Source organism: Chiloscyllium punctatum, chromosome 46 (genome assembly GCF_047496795.1).
Source record: "Chiloscyllium punctatum isolate Juve2018m chromosome 46, sChiPun1.3, whole genome shotgun sequence".
In the NCBI taxonomy this organism is placed as follows: domain Eukaryota; kingdom Metazoa; phylum Chordata; class Chondrichthyes; order Orectolobiformes; family Hemiscylliidae; genus Chiloscyllium; species Chiloscyllium punctatum.
In genome coordinates, this window is record NC_092784.1 from 24,820,148 (window position 1) to 24,840,493 (window position 20,346).

Genomic DNA, 20,346 nt, shown 5'->3' on the forward strand with positions numbered 1-20,346 from the left:
AAACAAGCCTGGTTGTTTTGTTGGCATGGTAATAGAAAGCACAGTGGAGGTTGGAAAGCTGCATCAGAATGTCCAATCCGATCAGAGGTTGGTAAGGGGGAAGTGCCAGATCTGCTTTCAAAATATACCTGCAAAGTTAAAGTTTAATTAACTTGGACAGGAGTAGGTGATAGAGAAGTAACAATATTAAGGGACACAGGATCGTCTCAGTCTGTGGTGCAGAAGCATGGGGAAATATGTACTCCTGAAGAACTATGTGTACGGGAATTCATGTTGGGATGAAAAATTGCTCAGTTATGTATAGTGAAGATATTTAGCCAGAAAAGAGTGGGGACTTTGTGGTGAGAGCTCTGGACAAACTCACAGCCCCAATAGTACAATTTGTGCTTGCAAAAGATATCACTCAATCACCGGTAATCGTGCTGCCTACTCCAGTTGAAATGCCAGTCGAAATGCAGGCAAGTGTAGCAATGCAGGACGTTTCTCAAGGGATTTTCCTAGATTGTGATTTAATGCGATCACAGAGTCACAAGCTAAAGCAAGAGAAATCAGAACGCACGGATTAGGAAGCTGAAATATGAGATTTTTTTATCAGATAAGTGGGACACAGCAGGGGACAAACGTTAAAAATGCAATTATAGTCAGCTCCGGTCTGCAACTGAGTTACAGCATAAAGATGAATAATGAAAGCAGTTGGATTAGAAGACACGTATTTGGAAGCAGAGTGAATGCATCCCTGTGTGATATTACTTAGCAAATGATTTGTCAAGGAGGAAATGGAGACCAACAGAGACACAGCACGTGAGAATTGGGAAGTTTTTTTTCCCAGTAGGGTACAGAAAAGTGATGCTGAGAGTCCCGCATGTGCTACAAATTGGAGGTCATTTAGTCGTTAGGAAAACGGAGGATAAAATACAAAGACATGTTTACTGGCCTGGATTGGACAGGAATGTAGTTGAATTTTGACATACATTTCATCTAATCAGAAAACCATGGGAAATAATAAAGCCTGCACTTTTAATACCTATTCGAGAGTTCGAGCAATCTTTCCTCTGTGTCTTGATTCATTGTGTAGGTTCACTACATCCAATAAAAGATGGGAATAAGTATTAATTAACATAAATTGATGTATAGACGAGATTTCCAAAATGTTGCTCAATTGTGAAATACGACAGCTAAAAGGATAGTGGAAGAATTACTATTTTAATAAATACTAGATTAAGACTGCCATCAGAGATACAATAAGATCAAGGGTCAAACTTCACATCCAAACTTTTCAAGAAATATATAGATAGCTTGGGAATAAAACGATTCAAATGTACTGTGTACCATCCAGAATCGCAGGGTACACTGGAAAGGTGACGTCAAGTATTAAAGACTATGCTGAGGTTTTATGGTTAGGAATAGCCAGATTATTTCCGTAAGGCAGTTGCATCAGTCCTGTTTGCAATCTGAGATGTACCGAACGAATCCACCAAACTAAGTCCATCTGAAACCATTTGTGGGCATAAAGTAAGAGGACCATTTAAATTTGTTTATGAGAAATGGATAAGTCAAATTACAGAGACCACGCATTTCAACGATGTGTCAAATTTTAGAGGTGGACTAAATAATGTTGGGGAGTTGTCGAGACAACATTTAAAATTATCGAAGCATACGGTGAAGCTGGAAGTTTATGACAAATAAAAAAAATCACAATTTTGCCACTGGGAATAATGTATTTATTTAAATCTCATGAATCGGTGAAACCTTAAATCAAGTTTTAGAAGACCTTATCAAATCGAGAGGAAATTGAGTGCGGTTAGCCACTTGATTCGGACTCCAGCCATGAAGGAATCTCACAGAATGCGTGATGGGAATATGCTCTGATGGTATTTTGGCAGAGAACGAACGCAAGAGGAGACTGTGTTATTGACGACAACACACTGGGAAGAACCAATGTCAGGGAATTCTGCATTGCACATTTCTTAACTAAAATTGGACAATGTTGCAGAGACAGGAAACCGAATATACAGATGTACCAGCTGGAGGAAAGAAAGACGGCAGATGTTATAGTGATAGAAACGCAATGCTAGAGATGCTTCAGAGAGAGTGACATAAGTCTGGAGATGCTGCAGAGAAAGGATATCAAGACTGGAGATGTTACAGGGAAAGGAAAGCAAGGCTGGAGATGTTAGTGAAATAAGAAAACAACGCGGGAGATGCAACAGAGAGAGGAAAGCAGGGCCGGAATGATGCAGCGAGAGGAAACCAAGGCTGGAGATGTTACAGAACAATGACAGCACGGCTGAGGACGTTGTACAAGGAGGAAAGCAAAACAGGAGGTGTAACACAGAGGGGAAACCAAGGCTGGAGATATTACAGAAATACGAGTGCAAGGCTGGAGATGTTACAGTGACAGGAAAGCGAAACTGGAGATGCTGCAGAGAGAGGAAAGCAAGGCTGCAGATGTTACAGAGAAAGGAAAGTAGGCTGGAAAGGACACACAGAATGGTAAGAAATGCCGGAGATGCTACAGAGATAGGAAAACAAGGCTGGAGGTGTTTGAGAATTAAGAAAACAAGGCTGCAGATATTACAGGGAGACGAAAGCAGGGTCGGATAGTTTGCAGAGAGAGGAAAGCAAGGGTGGAGATGTTACAGAGAGAGGACAGGAAGGCTGGTGATGTTGCAAAGATACAAAAGTAAGACTGGAGATGCTACGGAGAGAGGAAAGCAAGGCTGGAGATATTACAGAGCAAGGAATGCGAGACTGTTGATGTTACAGCGTTAGGAAAGCCAAGCTGGGAGTTTTATAGAAATAAGAAAACAAGGCTGTAGATGTTACAGAGAGAGGAAAGCACGGTTGGGGATGTTACACAGATTGCAATGCAAGCCTGGAGATGTTACAAAGATTAGAAACTAAAACTGAAGATGTTACAGAGAGAGGTAAGCAAGGCTGGAGATATTATAGAGCAAGGAATGCAAGGCTGGAGATGTTATGGAGAGAGGAAAGCACGGCTGTGGATGATGCAGTGAGCGGAATGCAAGGCTGATGATGTAACAGAGATTGCAATGCAAGGCTGGAGATGTTACAACGAAAGGAAAGCAAGGCTGGATATGTTACAGAGATATGGAGCAAGGCTGGAGATCTTACAGAGATGGGAAAGAAAGGCTGGAGATTTTAGAGAAATAAGACAACAGGGCTGGATATGTTACAGAAGAAGTAAGCACAACTGGGAATGTTGCAGAGACAGGAAAGCAATGCTGGAAATGTAACCGAGAGGGGAATGAAAGGCTGTAGATGTTACAGATATATGGAGCCAGGCTGGAAGTGTTAAAAAGATGGGAATGCAAGGCTGGAGATGTCAGAGAAATACGAACGCAAGACTGGAGATGTTACAGAGAGAGGTAAGCACGGCTGGAAATCTTAAAGAGACAGGAAAGCAAGGCTGGAGACGTAACAGAGATTGGAAAGCATGGCTGGAAATATTATAATGTTAGGAACACAATACTGGATATATTCCGGAGAGGGGGAAGCAAGGCTGGAAATGTTTCAGAGGTCGGAATGAGATGATGGCGATGTAACAGAGATGGGAAAGCAAGGCTGGAGATGTCATCGTGTCAGGCACTTAATGCTGGAGGTGTTACAGAGGTAGGGAAGCAAGGCTGGAGATGTTAGAGAAAAGAAAGGAAGGCTGGAGCTGTTAGAAAAAAGAAAACAAGGCTGGAGATGTTACAGAGAGAGGAAAGCACGGTTGGGGATGTTGCAGTGTGAGGAGAGCAAGGCTGGAGATGTAACCAAGAGGGGAATGCTAGACGGGAGATGTTACTGAGAGAGAAAAGCACGGCTGGCGATGTTGCAAAGGCAGGAAAGCAAGGCTGGAGATGTTACAGAGAAAGGAAAGCAAGACTTGGACATGTTATTGTGATAGGAAAGCAATGCTGAATATTTTCCAGAGACAGGAAAGCAAGGCTGGAGATGTTACAGAGATGAGAAACTAAGACTGGAAATTTTACAGAGATAGCAAAGCAAGGCTGGAGATGTCATAGTGAGAGGAACTCAATGCTGGAGATGTTACAGAGATATGGAGCAAGGCTGGAGATGTCAGAGAGCTCGGAAAGCAAAGCTGTATATTTGAGAAAAAAAAAAGAAAACAAGGCTGGAGTTGATACAGAGAGAAGTAAGCACGGCTGGGAATGATGCAGAGACAGGAAAGCAAGGTTTCAGATGTAACCAAGAGGGGAATACAAGGCTGGAGATGTAACAGAGACGAGGAGAGCGAGGCTGGAGATGTTACCAAAATAACAAAACAAGGCCAGAGAATAGAGAGAGGAAAGCCCGGCTGGGAATGTTGCAGAGAGAGGAAAGCACGCCTGGAGATGTAACAGAATTAGGAGAACAAGGCTGGAAACGTTAAAGTGACAGGTACGCAATTCTGGATATATTCCAGGGAGAGGGAAGCAATGCTGGAAATTTTACAGGGATCGGAATGCGTAGCAGGCGATGTTACAAGAGATGTGAAAGCAAGGCTTGAAATTTTAAAGAGGAAAGGGAAGCAACGCTGGACTTGTTACAGATATAGGGATGCAAGTCTGGAGATTTTCGAGAAATTCGAAAACAAGGCTGGATATGTTACAGAAAGAAGTAAGCACTGCTGGGAATGATGCAGAGGCAGGAAAGAAAGGCTGCAGATGTAACCAAGAGGGGAATGCAAGGCTGGAGTGGCTTCAAAGAGAGGAAAGCAAGGCTGGAGGTGTTTCAGAGACAGGAAAGCAAGGCTGCAGATGTTGCAGAGATAGGAAAGCAAGGAAGGAGCTGTTACAGAGATAGGAATGCAAGGCTGGAGATGTAATAGAAATAGGAAAGCTAGGCTGGAGATGTTACGGAGGTAAGAAAGCAAGACTGAACATGTTATTGTGATAGGAAAGTAATGCTGGAGATGTTACAGAGATGAGAAACCAAGGCAGGAAATTTTGCAGAGATCGGAAAGCAAGGCTGGAGATGTCATCGTGAGAGGAATACAATGCTGGAAATGTTACAGAGATATGGAGCAAGGCTGGAGATGTTACAGAGATCGGAATGCAAGGCTGGAGATTTTAGAGAAATAATAAATCAAGGCTGGAGTTGTTACAGAGAGAAGTAAGTACTGCTGGGAATGATGCAGAGACAGGAAAGCAAGGCTGTAGATGTAACCAAGAGGGGAATGGAAGGCCAGAGATGTTACAGAGTGAGGAAAACCAGGCTGAGGATGTTGCAGAGACAGGAAAGCACGGCTGGAGATGTAGCAGAGTTAGAAGAGCAAGGCTGGAAACGTTAAAGTGATAGGAACGTTGAGCGTCGACCAGGAGACTGCCATTAATATATCTGGGCGGTAGCTGAACCCGAAACACTACACGTGTTGTGTCTCCCACAACCCACTCCCCCTCCTCTAACCAAAAAAAAGACTCTGATTTGTTAAGATAAGGATTTTCTATTTCTTTATCAGTGATTGGTTGAAAATTTACTTTTTATGGTTTATCTATTAATTGGCTTTTAGAAAAAGACAAGAGCAAACAGGTATCAGAAAGTATTTTAACTCAACTTTATACAAAGTAATAAAAGTAATTAACGAATCAGAGATGGCTGGGCAGGTGATGTGCTGTAGCTGTATGATGTGGGAGCTGGCTGATCCCATTGTGAATGGCAGTGACCACATCTGCAGCAAGCGTATGTTGCTGGAAGAACTCCGGCTCAGAGTTGATGATCTGGAATCTGAGCTTCAAACACTGCGGCACATCCGGGAGGGGGAGAGTTACCTAGATGCTTTGTTTCAGGAGGCAGTCACACCTGGGAGATTAAGATCCCATTCAGTTAGTGATCAGGGACATCAGAGCGGGACTGTAAGTGAGGCAGGTAGGGGGAACCTGAGTTCAGGAGTGCAGGAGCCTCAGCCCTTGACCTTGTGCAACAGGTATGGGATTCTTGCTCCCTGTACCGATGAGGAAAAGGGCTCTGGACAGGATGAGCCATCTGACCACGATACCATGGTGCAGAAGGCAATTCAAGAAGGGAGAGCAAAAAGACAAGTAGTTGTTATAGGGGAGTCTATAATTAGGGGGGCAGATAGTATCCATTGCAAGCCGGATCGGGAGTCTCGCATGGTGTGTTGCCCCGCACAGTACTAGGGTGCGGGACATCTCCGACCGGCTTGAAAGGATATTGGAGCGGGAGGGGGAGGATCCAGTTGTTGTGGTGCACGTGGGGACTAACAACATAGGCAAAGCCAGGGTGGAGGACCTGTTTGGGGATTATCAAGCACAAGGAAGGAAATTGAAGAACAGGTCATAATCTCCGGATTACTTCCCGAGTCACGTGCCAATTGGCATAGGGAAAAGAAAATTAGGGAAGTAAACACGTGGCTAAAGGATTGGTGTGGGAAAGAGGGATTCCATTTCATGGGGCATTGGCATTAGTTTTGCAAAGGAGGGTATCTGTACCATTGGGACGATCTCCACCTGAACCAATCCCAATGTTCTAGCGGATGATAAATACTGTGATCAGTAGGAATTTAAACTTCTGAGTTGGGGGAAGGGAAAGTGAAAACGACAGGGAGTATGGAGTTAAATGTAAAGATAAGCAGCAGGATAGCATGTGTGCAGGTAGATTTAAACTTGAGGCAGACTAGAACAGCACAAATCATCGTGAATGATTATGTTGTGGTAGGCATCACAGAGACGTGGTCGCAGGGGGTTCAGGACTGGCAGTTAAACATACAAGGATTTGCAACGTATCGAATAGACAGGGAGGTGGGCAGAGGGGGCGGGGTTGCCTTGCTAGTTAAGAAAAAAATTAAATCTATGTCGCTGAATGACATCGGTTCGGATGATGTGGAGTCTGTGTGGGTGGAATTGAGAAATCACAAAGACAAAAAAACATAATGGGAGTTATGTACAGACCTCCTAACAGTGGTCAGGACCAGGGGAACAATATATACAGGGAAATAGAGAAGGCAGGTCAGAAAGGCAAGGCCACAGTGATCATGGGGGTCTTCAATATGCAGGTGGACTTGGTAAATAATGTTGCCAGTGGATCCAAAGAAAGGGGATTAATGGAATGCTTACAGGATGGCTTTTTGGAACAGCTTGTCATGGATCCCACAAGGGAGCAGGCTATTCTGGACCGAGTGCTATGTAATGAACCACACTTAATAGAAGATCTACAAGTAAGGGAATACTTAGGAAGCAGCGATCATAATATGGTAGAGTTCAGGCTGCAGTTTGAAAGAGAGTAGGCAAAATGGGATATAATGGTGTTACAGTTAAATAAAGGTAATTATGAGGCATGAGAGAGGAACTGACGAAAATTGACTGGAAGCAGAGCCTAGTGGGGAAGACAGGAGAGCAAAAATGACAGGAGTTTGTGGGTATAATTGAAAGACACAGTACAGAGGTTCATCCCCAAGAAAAGAAAGATTATCCGGCGAGGGATTAGACAGCCATGGCTGACAAAGGAAGTCAGGAAATGTATCAAAGAAAAAGAGAGATCCTATGAAGTGGCCAAGACCACTGAGAAATCAGAAGATTGTGAAGTCGACAAAACCAAACAGAGGATAACAAAGAGAGAAATAAGGAAGGAGAGGATCAAATATGAAGGTAGGCTAGCCAGTAATATTAGAAATGATAGTAAAAGTTTCTTTCCATGCATAAGAAACAAACGACAGGCAAAAGTAGACATTGGGCCATTTCAAACTGATGCTGGAAGGCTAGTGATGGGAGATAAGGAAATAGCTGGAGAAATTAATAAGTACTTTGCGTCAGGCTTCACAGTGGAAGACATGACTAATATCCCAACAATTAAAGTGAGTCAGTGGGCTGACTTGAGTATGGTTGACATTACAGAAGAGGAAGTGCTAGAAAATCGAAAACGTCTTAAAATTGATAAATCTCCTGGCCCCGATGGGCTACATCCGAGAGTTCTGAGCGGGTGGCTGAGATCTTTCAAAAGGAACTGGAGTCAGGGAAAGTACCGGATGATTGGAAGAAAACTGTTTTAACCCCCTTGTTCAAGAAAGGATCAAGCCTAAAGATGAAAATTATAGGCCAATTAGCTTAACCTCGGTTGTTGGTAATATTCTAGAATCCATCGTTCAGCATGAGGTTTCTAAATTCTTGGAATAGCAGGGTAGGATTAGAACAACTCAACATGGATTTAGTAATCATGATTCGGAGATGCCGGTGTTGGACTGGGGTGTACAAAGTTAAAAATCACACAACACCAGGTTATAGTCCAACCAATTGGACTATGATCTGGTGTTGTGTGATTTTTAACTTTGGATTTAGTAAGGGGAGGTCGTGCCTGACAAACCTGTCAGAATTCTTTGAAGAGGTGACAAGTAGGTTAGACCAGGGAAACCCAGTGGATGTGGTCGATCTAGACTTCCAAAAGTCCTTTGTGAAGGTGCCACACGGGAGGCTGTTGAATAAAGTGAGGGCCCATGGTGTTCGAGATAAGCTACTGGCATGGATTGAGGATTGGCTGTCTGACAGAAGGCAGAGTGTTGGGATAAAAGGTTCCTTTTTGGAATGTCAGTCGGTGACAAGTGGTGTCCCGCAGGGTCCAGTTTTGGGGCCTCAGCTGTTCACTTTATATATTAATGATCTGGATGAAGGGACTGGGGGCATTCCAGCGAGGTTTGCCGATGATACGAAGTTAAGTCGACAGTCAGGTAGTACTGAAGAAGTGGGGAGGCAGAAGGATTCCGACAGTTTGGGAGAGTGGCCCAGGAAATGGCTGATGAAATTCAATGTGACCAAATGCGAGATCTTGCACTTTGGAAAAAAAGAATACAAGCATGGACTACTTTCTAAACGGTGCGAAAATTCACAAAGCCAAAGTAAAAAGGCATCTGGGAGTGCGAGTTGAGGATTCTCTAAAGGTAAGCATTAAGGTTGAGTCCGTGATTAAGAAAACGAATGCGATGTTGTCATTTATCTCAAGAGGGTTGGAACATAAAAGCAGGGATGTACTACTGAGACTTTATAAAGCTCTGGTTAGGCCCCATTTGGAGTACTGTGTCCAGTTTTGGACCCCACACCTCAGGAATGACATACTGGCACTGGAGCGTGTCCAGCGAAGATTCACAACGATTATCTCTGGAATGCTAGGTCTAACGTATGAGGAACAGCTAAGGATCCTGGGATTGTATTCATTGGAGTTTAGAAGGTTAAAGGGAGATCGAATAGAAACTTACAAGACAATACATGGTTTGGAAAGTGTGGACACTAGGAAGTTGTTTCCGTTGTGCGAGGAGAATAGTACCTGTGAGCACAGTCTTAAAATTAGAGGGGGACAATTCAGAACAGAAATGCGGAGACATTTCTTCAGCCAGAGAGTGGTGGGCCTGTGAAATGTATTGCCACGGAGTGCAGTGGAGGCCGGGACGCTAAATGTCTTCAAGGCAGAGATTGATAAATTCTTGATGTCACAAGGAATTAAGGTTTACAGGGAAAATGCGGGTAAGTGGAGTTGAAGTGCCCATCAGCCATGATTAAATGGCGGAGTAGACTCGAGGGGCCGAATGGCCGTTCTTCCACTCCTATGTCTTATGGTCTTATGGAATGCAATGCTGGATATATTCCAGAGACAGGGAAACAAGGCTGGAAATTTTACAGAGATCGGATTGCGAGACTGGTGATGTTACAGAGATGTGAAAGCAAGTCTTGAAATTTTAAAGTGGTAGGGAAGCAAGGCTGGACTTGCTACAGAGATAGGGATGCAAGGCTGGAGATGTTACAGAGCAAGGAAAGCAAGTCTGGAGATTTTAGTGAAATAAGAAAACAAGGCTGAAGATATTACAGAAAGAGGAATGCACGGCTGTGAATGTTGCAGAAAGGGGAAACCAAGGCTGGAGATGTTACATAGATCGCTATGCACGGCTGGAGGTGTTACAGAGACAGGAAAGCGAGGCTGGAGATGTTACAGCGAGAGTTAAGCAAGGCTGGAGATGTTACAGGGAGAGGAAGGCAAGGCTGGACATGGTACAGAGAATAGAAAGCAAGGCCGCAGATCTTACAGAGACAGGAAAGCTGGATATCTCACAGAGATGAGAAAACAAGGCTGAAGATCTTATAGAGCGAGGTACGCACGGCTGGGAATGTTTCACAGAGAGGAACGCAAGGCTGGAGGTGTAACCGAGAGGAAAATGCAAGGCTGGAGTTGTTACAGAGTCAGGAAAGCGAGGCTAGAGATCTCACAGAGATAAGAAAACAAGGCCAGAGATGTTACACACAGAGAAAAGCAAGGCCGGAAATGATAAAGTGATAGGAATGCAATGCTGGATATATTCCAGACGCAAGGAAGCAAGGCTCGAAATATTACAGAGAGAGGAACGTGAGGCTAGAGATGTTACAGAGACAGGAAAGCAAGGCTGGAGATGTTACAGAGAGAGGAACGTGAGGCTAGAGATGTTATAGAAATTGGAAAGAAAGGCTGAAGAAGTTACACAAATAAGGAAATAAGGTTGGAGATGTTCCAGAGATTGGAAAGCAAGTCTGAGAACGTCGCACCGGAAAGCACAGCTGGAGATGTTACAGAGATAGGAAGGCAAGGTTTGAAATTTGAAAGAGATAATAAAGCCAGCCTGGAGATGTTGCAGTGATAGGAACACAATGCTGAAGATTTTACAGAGATCGGGGAGCACGGCTGCTGGAGATGCTGCAGAGACAGAAAAGCAAAGCTGTAGATGTTAAAGAAATAGGCAGGTAAGGCTGGAGATGTTACAGAGATAGGAAAGCAAGGTTGGAAATGTTACCGTGACAGGAAAGCAAGGTTGGAGTTGTCAGTGTGGTAGGAACACAATGCTGGAGATGTTACAGAGTTCGGAAAGTATGGATGGAGATGTTACAGAAGTAAGAAAACAAGCATGGAGATGTTACAGAGGGAGGAAAACACCGCTGGGAATGTTGCAGAGAGAGGAAAGCAAGGCTGGACTTGTAAAACAGAGGGGAATGCAAGGCTGGAGATGTTACAGAGACAGGAAAGCGAGGCTGGAGGTGTTCCAGAGATAGGAACTCAATGGGGGCGATGTTACAGAAATAAGAATACAAGACTGGAGATGTTACAGAGAGAGGCAATCACGACTGGGAATGGTATCGTGATAAGAAAACTTTGCTGGAAATATTCCAGAGATAGGGGGCAAGGCTGAAGAAGTTACTGAGATAGGAATGCGAGGCTGGCGATGTTACAGAGAATAGAAATTAAGGCTGGACATGTTACAGAGACAGGAAAGCAAGGCATCTCCAGTGATACGAACGTAATGCTGGCGATGTGACAAAGACAGGAAAGCATGACTGGGAATGTAGCAGAGAGAGGAAAGCAAGGCTGGAGATGATACAGAGATAGGAAAGCAATGCTGGACATGTTACATAGGAAGGATAGCAAGGGTGGTGTTGTTGCAGAGGTAAGAAAGTAACGCTGGAGATGTTATGGAGAGTGATAAGCAAGACTTGAGATATAACAGAGAAAGGAAAACAAAGCTGGAGATATTACAGAAAAGGAAAGCACTGTTGGGGATTTTGCACAGACACGAAACCAAGGCTGCAGACGTAACAGAGAGGGGGAGAGATGCTGGAGATCTTACGGAGAGAGGAAACCAAGTTTGGAGATGTTAGATAAATGAGAAAGCAAAGCTGGAGATTTTACAGAGAGAGGAAAGCAGTGCTGAGTACATCACAGAGATAAGAACGCACGGCTGGAGATGTTGCAGGGAGAGGAGATCAATGCTGGAGATGTTACTGAAATAAGAAAACAACGCTGGAGAAATTATAGAGTGAGAAAAGCAAGGTTGGAGATGTTATAGAGAGAGAGGAAAGGAAAGATGGACATGTTGCAAAGATAGGAAAGTGAGTCTAGAGCTTTTGCTGACATAAGAAAGCAGGTCTGGAGATTTTACAGAGAAAGGAAAGCAAGGCTGGCGAGGTCACAGAGAGGACGGAAATGCTGGTTATGTTGCAGAGATAATAAAGTAAGGCTGGAGATGTTACAGAGAGAGGGAAGCACGGCTGGCGATGTTACAGAGACAGGAAAGCAAGACTGGAAATGCAACAGAGAAGGCAAAGCAAGGCTGGAGATGTAACAGAGAAAGTAATGCAAGGCTGGAGATGTTACAAAAGAGAGGACCGGAAGCTTGGTGATGTAGCAGAGATAAGTAAGTTCCACTGGAGGTGTTACAGAGAGAGATAAGCAAGCCATGAAATGTTACAGAGAAAGGAAAGCAAGGCTAGAGATGTTACAGAGATACGAAAGCACTTTTGGGGACTTTACGTAGACAGGAAACCAAGGCTGCAGATGAAACAGAGAGGGGAAGCAATCCTGGAGATGTTACAGCGATAGGAATGCAAGGGTGGAGATGTTACAGAGACAGCAAAGCGAAACTGGAGATGTTGCAGCGAGAGGAAACCAAGGCTCGAGAGGGTGCATAGAATGGAAAGTAAGGCTAGAGATGTTACAGAGATAGGAAAGCATTGCTGCAGACGTTGAAGAGAGAGAAAAGCTAGGCTGGAGATGTGTGAGAAATAAGAAAACAAAGCTGGAGATTTTACGGAGATAGGAAAGCATTGCTGGAGATGTTGCAAAGAGAGGAAAGCAAGGCTGAAGAAATAACAGTGACAGCAATGCAAGGTTGGAGATGTTACACAGAGAGGACAGGAAGGCTGGAGATGTTGCAGAGATAAAAAAAAGCAAGGCTAGAAATTTTACAGTGATAGGAATGCAAGGCTGGAGATGTCAGAGTGATAGGAACACAATTCCTGAGATGTTACAGAGATAGGGAGCAACGCTGGCGACGTTACAGAGATCGGAAAGCATAGCTGGAGATATTAGAGGAGAGAGAAAACAGGGCTAGAGATGTTACAGAGTGAGGGAAGAACGGCTGGGAATGTTGCAGAGACAGGAAAGCAAGGCTGGAGATGAGAAAGAAAGGAGAATGCAAGGCTGGAGATGTTCCAGAGACAGGAAAGCGACGCTGGAGGTTTTACAGAGATAGGAGATCAAAGCTGGAGATGTTACAGAAATAAGAATGAAAGGCTGGAGATGTTACAGAGACAGGAATTGACGACTTTGGATATTATAGCGATATGCAGCAATCTGCTGGATATATTCCAGGGATAGTGAAGCAAGGCAGGAGATGTTACAGAGACAGGAATTCGAGGCTGGGGATGTTACAGAGAATGGAAATTAAGGCTGGAGATGTTACCGAGGCAGGAAAGCAAGGCATCTCCAGTGATTTGAACGCAATGCTGACGATGTTACAAGGAGAGGAAAGCACGGCTAGAAATGTAGCCGAGAGAGGAATAAACGAGTCTGGAGATGTTACAGAGATAGGAATGCCAGGCTGGAGATATTACAAAGAGAGGACAGGAAGTCTTGTGTTGATGCAGAGATAAGAAAGTAACGCTGGAGACGTTAGAGAGAGATATAAGCTAAGCTGGAGACGTTACATAGAATGGAAAGCAAGGCTAGAGATGTTACAGAAATAATTAAGCTTGCTAGAGACTTTGCACAGACAGGAAACCACGGATGCAGATGGAACAGAGAGGGGAACAAATGCTGGAGTTGTTACAGAGATAGGAATGCAAGGCTGGAGATGTTACGGAGAGAGGAAAGCAAGCCTGGAGATTTTACAGAGAACGGAAAGCAAGGCTGGCGATATTACAGAGAGATGTTGGGAAAGCTAGTGATGGTACAAAGATAATAAAGTAAGGCTGGAGATGTTACAGAGAGAGGAACGCAAGGCTGAAGGTGTTACAGAGAGGAAAGCGAGGCTGCAAATGTTCGAGAAATAAGAAAACAAGTCTGCAGATGCTACAGAGAGGAGGACAACACGGCTGGGGGTGTAGCACAGAGAGGAAAACACGGCTGGAGATGTTAAATAGATAGGAAAGCCAAGCTGGAGATGTTGCAGAGACAGGAAAGCAAGGCATGTCACAGTTACAGGAACGCATAGCTGGCGCTGATTCAGAGTGAAAGTCTGGACAGGCTCTCGGGACAGGAAGGCACGGCTGTAGTTTTCGCATAGTTAGGATAGCAAGATTGGAGATGCTACAGAATCGGAAACCAAGGCTGGGGATGTTTTCGAGACATGAATGTAACGTGGGCAATGACACAGAGATAAGAAAGCGATGATGAAGATGTCACAGAGATAGCAATGCAAGGCTGGAGATGTTACAGAGATAAGAAAGCAAGGCATAAGATGTTACAGTGATCGGATAACAAGGCTGCAGTGGTTACAGAGACAGTAATGCATGGCGAGAGATGTTCCAGAGACTGGAATGCAAGTCTGGACATGTCATAGAGGTAGGAAAGAAAGAGTGGACAGGCTCTAGAGATAGAAAAGCACTGCTGTAGAGTTCACAGAGACAGGAAAGCAAGTTTGTACATGTTATAGGAATCAGAAAGCAGCGCTAGAGATGTTTCAGAGATAGTGAGCAATGCTGGATATGTTATGGACAGAGGAGAGCAAGGCTGGAGATGTTGCAGAGATATTTAAGTAAGGGTGAAGAGTTTACAGAGAGAGGTAAGCAAACCTGGAGATGTTTCAAAGAAAAGGAACCAAGGCTGGTGATGATACAACGATAGGAAAGCACGGCTGGAGATGTTAGAGAAATAAGAAAACTAGGAAGGAGATGTTACAAACACAGGGAAGCAAGGGTGAAGATGTTACAGTGATTGGAAAACAAGTCTGGGAATGTTACTGAGAGAGGAAAGCAAGGCCGGAGATGTTACAGAAGTAAGAAAGCAAGGCTAGAAATATTACGCAGAGAGGAAAGCAAGGGTAGAGATGTTACCTCGACTGGAAAGCAAGGTTTGGCATGTTACAGAAGCAGGAAAGCAAGGCTGGACAGGATTTAGGGACAGCAAGGGACGGCTGAAAATTTCTCAGAGATAGGAAAGCAAGATTGGAGATGCTACAGAGATCAGAAAGCAAGGCTGGACGTGTTACAGACATAGAGAGCAAGGCTGGAGATGTTACAAATAGAGGAAACGAATGCTGATCATTTAGTAGAGATAAGAAAGTAAGGTTGGAGATGTTACAGAGAGTGGAAAGCAAACCTGGAGATGTTACAAAGTAAGGAAAGGAAGGCTGGAGGTGTTAAAACGATAGGAAAGCACGGCTGGAGATGATAGAGAAATAAGAAAACAAGGCTGGCGATATTACAGAGAGAGGAAAGCACGGCTGGGGATGTTGCAGAGACAGGAAAGCAAGGCTGGAGATGGAACAGAGATAGGAAAGCCAGGCTGAAAATGATGTAGTGATAGGAACGCAATGCTGGATATGTCACAGAGATCGGATGCCAAGTGTGCAGATGTTAGACAAATAAGAAAACTAGGCAGAGAGAAGAAAGCAGGCCTGAGGATCTAACCGAGTCACGAAAGCAAGGCTAGATTTGTTATTGTGACAGGAATGTCATGCTGAAAACGTTACAGAGATAGGGAAGAAAGGCTGTACATGTTAAAGAGATAGGAAAGCATGTCTGGACAGGCTCAAGAGATGGGCAAACAAGTCTGGAGGTGCCACAGCGATTGGAAAGCATGGTTGGAATGTTATACAGAGAGGAAAGCAAGGCTGGAGTGTTAAAGAGATCGGAAAGCCAGGCTGGAATAGTTACAGAGAGAGGAAAGCAAGGCGGGAGATGTTAACGAGACTGCAAAGCAAGGCTGGAGGTGTTACAGAGGTACGAAAGCAGGGGACAGTACAGAGAAAGGCTGGGGATTCTTAAAGAGATCCGAAAGCAAGGATGGAAATCTTACAGAGATAGGAAAGCAAGACTGGAGGTGTTAGCGAGATCGGAAACCAAGGCTGGAGTTGTTAGTGAAAAAAGGAAACAAGTCCGGACCTGTTACAAGGAGAGGAAAACAAGGCTGGAGATGATACAGAGTGTACAGGAAGGCTGGTGATGTTGCAGAGATAACAAAGTCAGACTGGCGATGTCACAGAGAGAGGTAAGCAATGCTGGAGATGTTACAGAGATCGGAAAGTTTCGCTGAAGACGTTACAAAGATAGCAAAGCAAAGCTGGAACAGTTATAGTGACAGGAACACAATGCTGGATATATTCCAGAGATAGGGAAGCAAGGTTGGAGATGTTACAGCGAGAAGGAATGCAAGGCTGGGAATGTTACAGAGATAGCAAAGCAATTCTGGAGATTTTATAGAGATAGGAAAGCAAGGCTGGAGAAGGTACAGTGATATGAAAGCAAGACTGCAGTGGTCCCAGACTGACGAAAGCAAGTCATAGTCGATTCAGAAAGAGGTAAGCACGGTTGTCGATATCTCAGAGATAGGAAAGCAAGGCTGGAGATTTTATAGAGAAAGGGAGCAAGGTCAGAGATGTTACAGAGACAGGACAGGAAGGCTGGTGATGTTGCAGAGATAAGAATGTACGTTGGAGATGTTACAGAGAGAGGAAAGCAAGTCTAGAGATGTTGCAGAGAGGGGAATGCAAGGCTTCAGATGTTACGGGGATGGGAAAGCAAGACTATAGATGTTAGAAAAAAAGACAAGTCTGTAGACATGAAAGGCTTCAGATGTTACAGAAACATGAAAGCAAGGCTGGAGATGTTACAGAGAAGTGAAAGCAAGGCTGGATATATTACAGAGAGGAGATACAAGGCTGGAGATATTACAGAGATGGGAATGCAAGGCTGGTGATGATACAGAGAGAGTACTGGAAAGTTGGCGACGTTGCAGTGCTAACAAAGTCAGACTGGCGATGTCACAGAGAGATGCAAGCAAAGCTGGAAATGTAACAGAGATACGAAAGTACGGCTGGAGATGTTACAGAGATAGGAAAGCAAGGCTGGAAATGTTATAATGACAGGAACACAATGCTGGATGTATTCAAGAGATAAGGAAGCAAGGTTCAAAATGTTACAGAGATGGAAAACCAAGGCTGCAGATGTCACAGAAATGAGAATGCAAAGCTTGAAATTTGACAGTGATGGCAAGACAAGGCTGAAGATGTTATGGCGATAGGAACGCAATGCTGGAGACGTTACAGTGATAGGGAAGCAAGGCTGGACATGTTACAGCGGGAGGAATGGAAGGCTGGAGATGGTACAGGGAGAGGAAAGCAAGGCGGGAGTGGGTGCAGAAAAATGATTGCAAGGCTGGGGATGTTCCAGAGATAGGAAATCAAGACTGGAAATGTCATAATGATTGGAATGCAATGCTGGATATATTCCAGAGATAGGGAAGCAAGGCTGGAACTTATACAGAGATAGGAAAGCAAGGCTGGACAGTCAATACAGATAGGAAAGCACGTCTGGAGATGTTACAGAGATAGGAATGCGCGGCTGGAGATGTTAAAAAGATAGGAGAGCAACGCTGGAGATGTTAAAGAAATGCGGAAACAAGGCTAGAGATGTTACAGAGATAGGGGAGCAACACTGGAGATGTTAGAGATAGGAATGCACGACTGGGGATGCTTAGCGCCAGGCAAGCAAGGCTGCAGATGTTACCCAGATAGGATTGCAAGGCTGGTGATGCTACACAGATAGGAACACAAAGCTGGAGATGTTACAGAGTTATGAAAACAAAGCTGTAGGTGTTGCAGAGACAGCAATGCTAGGCTTGACATGTTTCAGAAAAAAGAAACCAAGGCTCGATAGGCTATAGAGATAGGAAAGCGCGGCTGGAGATGTTACAGAGATGGGAATGCAAGGCTAGAGATGAAAAAGAGAAAGGACAGTCAAGCTGGAGATGGCACAGAAACAGGAAAGCAAGGTTGGAGACGTTTAAAGAAATAGAAGTGCAAGACTGCTGATATTACAGGTATATGAAAGCCAGCCGGGAGATGTTGCAGAGAGAGGAAAGCAAGGCTGGACGTGTTACAGAGAAAGGAAAGCAAGGCTCGAAAGTCTCTCGCGATAATAAAACATGTCTGGACATATTGCAGAGGTAGGAATACAAAGCTGAAGATTTTAAAGAGACAGGAAAGCGGGGCTGAAATATTACAAAAACAGACAAGCAAAGCTGGAGATGTAAAAAGAAATGGAAATGCAAGTCTTCAGATATTACCAGGATAGGAAATCAAGGCAGGAGACGTTACATAGATAGGAACGCAAGGTTGGAAATTTTACAGAGAAAGGACAGCAAGGCTGGAAATGCCCTAGTGATAGGAATGCAATACTGGAGATGCTGCAGAGAAAAGAAGGCACGGCTGGAAATGTGATGGAGATCTGAATGCACGGCTGTAGGTGTCACAGACATATGAAAGCAAATTTGGAGATGTTATGGATATCGGAAAGCGAGTCTGGAGATGTCAAAGTGATAGGAAAGCAAAGCAGGAGATGTTGGGGAAATAAAAATACAAGGGTAGAGATTTTACAAAGCGAGGAAAGCACGACTGAGGATGTTACAGGGATAGGGATTCAAGGCTGGTGATGTTACAGAGATTAGACAGCGAGGCTGGAGATGTTACAGAGATAGGGAAGCAAGGCTGACCATGCTGCAGAGATAGGAAAGCAATACTGGATAGGCTCTAGGAATAGGAATACAAGGCTGCAGACATCATAGAGATAAGAAAGCAAGGCTGCAGATGTTAGAGAAATAAGAAAACAAGGCTGGGGATGTTACAAACAGGACTGCGAGGCTGGAGTTGTCACAGAGGTAGGAAAGCAACCCTGTCTTGGTGACATCCTCAGTGCTTAGGAGCCTCCTGTAAAGTGCTTTTGTGATCTTTCCTCCGGCATTTTCAGTGGTTTGAATCTGCCGCTTCCGGTTGTCAGTTCCAGCTGTCCATTGCAGTGGTCCAGATTAATGCGCTTATTGATTGAATCTGTGGATGATTGCCATGCCTCTAGGAATTCCCCGGGTGTTGTCTGTTTGCCTTGTCCTCTAATAGTAGTGTTGTCCCAGTCGAATTCATGTTGCTTGTCATCTGCATGTGTGGCAATTATGGATAGCTGGTCGTGTCGTTTCGTGACTAGTTGGTGTTCATGGATTCGGATCGTTAGCTGTCTTCCTGTTTGTCCTATGTAGTGTTTTGTACAGTCCTTGCATGGAATTTTGTACAATACTTTGGTTTTGCTCATGGTGAGTATCGTGTCCTTCGTTTTGTTGTGTTGTTGTCTGATTTCAAAAACCACCAATCAGGACTGGACCCGAACCATAGAACAGGCCGTCACCACAGGACAGAGCAGGACCACACACCGCAAAAAAATGTCACGCAAAGAAAAAATGGCCAAACTAACACAGAACAGAGAGGACACCAGAACACACACCTGGGCTAGAAACCTCTCCCACAGACAGATCACTGACACGGAAAGAACACTACTGGCCAAGGGACTCAACTGCAACCACAGGGACGGCAAGACAGCAGACTTCCTCGCAGCAATAGGATGCACACTCATGAACAATGGACTCATAGAAGAGACACAACAATCAGTGAGACAATGTATCGTACCTCTGACAACAAGGAAAAGACAAACACAAAACCTCAACACCAAGGAGAGGGAAGCAGTAAAATCACTAAGAAACGATAAGAACATAATCATACTACCAGCAGACAAAGGCAGAATGACAGTCATCCTGGACAAAGCAGACTACATCCAAAAAGCACAACAACTACTTGCAGATACCAACACCTACCAAAAGTGGGAGTTTGACTCCACCCCACAGCTCACCAATAGGATAAACAACACACTGAGGAACCTACAAAAAAGCACAGATAACCAGGTTTGACCGACAAAGAATGAATCCTGAAAGCAACAGCACCCCCAGATTCGATGGTCTACCTAAAGTGCACAAACCAGACATCCCAATCAGACCCATAGTTTCACTACCAGGGTAACCATCACACAAACTGGCTAAATAACTACAGCAGAAACTGAAACACCTGAACAGAGGATCCAGACACTCCATAAAATCAACACGGGAATTCCTGGACATCATCAGAAACATACACATAGAAAAGGGAGAAACCATGGTCTCATTCGATGTAACGGCAGTGTTCACCTCTATCGACAAAACCCTAGCCAGAGAAACAATAGCCAACCTGCTGGACAGACAGAACAGACAACAGGACGTTGAACCTATCAACAAAGACGGCATACTCAAACTTCCGGACCTGTGTCTCAAAACACACTTCACATTCAACAAACAAATAGATGAACAAATCAACGCACACCCATAGGCTCACCCATCTCTGGACTCATAGCAGAAGTGGTAATGCAAAAATTAGAATAAACTGTCTTACCGCAAATTAAACCCAAACTCTGGGTCAGATATGTGGATGACAGCTTTGTAATCATAAAAACACAGAAATAGAGAACAAACACCGGATCATCAACGCCACACTCACAGGAATCCGATTCACGAGAGATGAAG